Raw genomic sequence first — 1,158 nt, 5'->3', positions numbered from 1 at the left:
AAACTTTTAAACAGCACTGCAAGTAACTTTCAAAGAAAAGACAATCCCAGAATCAATCCAAGATGGAGGGCGAAAGAAATGTTACATATAAACACTTAAATTTCACTCAATACTGAAAACATGTACGTAAACACTATTTAAATCAAAATAAAATGATCTATTGTGACAGTAGCTACTGTGTTAGCTTAGCAACATGCTAATGCAAGACTCCTGTCACTGATGTTTGATCTCACATAGCTAGAAGGCAGCTGCTGATTTAGACAGCGGAGAGCATGGTAGCTCACTAGGTTTAGGAACAAAACTTTTATTTTAGTAAAATAAGATGGCAACAATAGGACAAAGGAGTATATTAACCTCTCTAGCAAAGTGCATTTAAAAGGTGCCCTATACTGTGACACAAAAATGAACTGAATTGAAAGGACAGAAGATTGAAAATTCGACATGGTTGAGATCCACGGGGTACGAAACTGTATTGCACACGTGCGTACAGGGCCCTTCACACAAGAGACGATAACGATAAAGTTCTAAAAATCATTTGAATTCTATGACACAGAAGAACGGATATTATTGGAATGGCTTTCAGAACATTTTTCCCCAAGTGATGAATGATAAAAACATTCACAACTAATCAGAATCCATTTGACTTTAAAGAGCTTGAGTATTTAAAATGTCAGGTCACAAAACTACAGTGCATTGTCCATTGGTGTGGATGCTAATATAATATAATTGTTACTATCTTTTCATAGTTAGCTATCTTTTTAATTCTTATTCTTATTGTGAACGAAAAAGTAAAAAAAAAAAAAATCATTCTAATTCTGTAATAAAGTCCGCATCACAGCTATAATGTTAACGTCACAGAGGAGCAATATTGTTGGAATCACTTTCAAAATGATTTTTTTCCAACATTTGAAGTGGCAGGTGACAAAACTGCAGCGTGCATTTATAATAAACAGTGTTATCATCCGTTGGTGTGGTTTGCTAATATAGTTATCGCTGCCTTTATAGTTATTGTTATAGTTATCTTTTTAGTAGTGTTGGACAACAGCGATTTATCGCATCCAAAATAAAAGTTTTTGTGAACATAATATATGTGTGTACTGTGTATATTTATTATGTATATATAAATACACACACATGCATGTATATATTTAAGAAAAA

The sequence above is a fragment of the Sinocyclocheilus anshuiensis genome, unplaced genomic scaffold (assembly GCF_001515605.1).
Source record: "Sinocyclocheilus anshuiensis isolate Anshui unplaced genomic scaffold, SAMN03320099.WGS_v1.1 scaffold532, whole genome shotgun sequence".
In the NCBI taxonomy this organism is placed as follows: Eukaryota; Metazoa; Chordata; class Actinopteri; order Cypriniformes; family Cyprinidae; genus Sinocyclocheilus; species Sinocyclocheilus anshuiensis.
Note: the sequence above shows the minus strand (reverse complement) of the source record.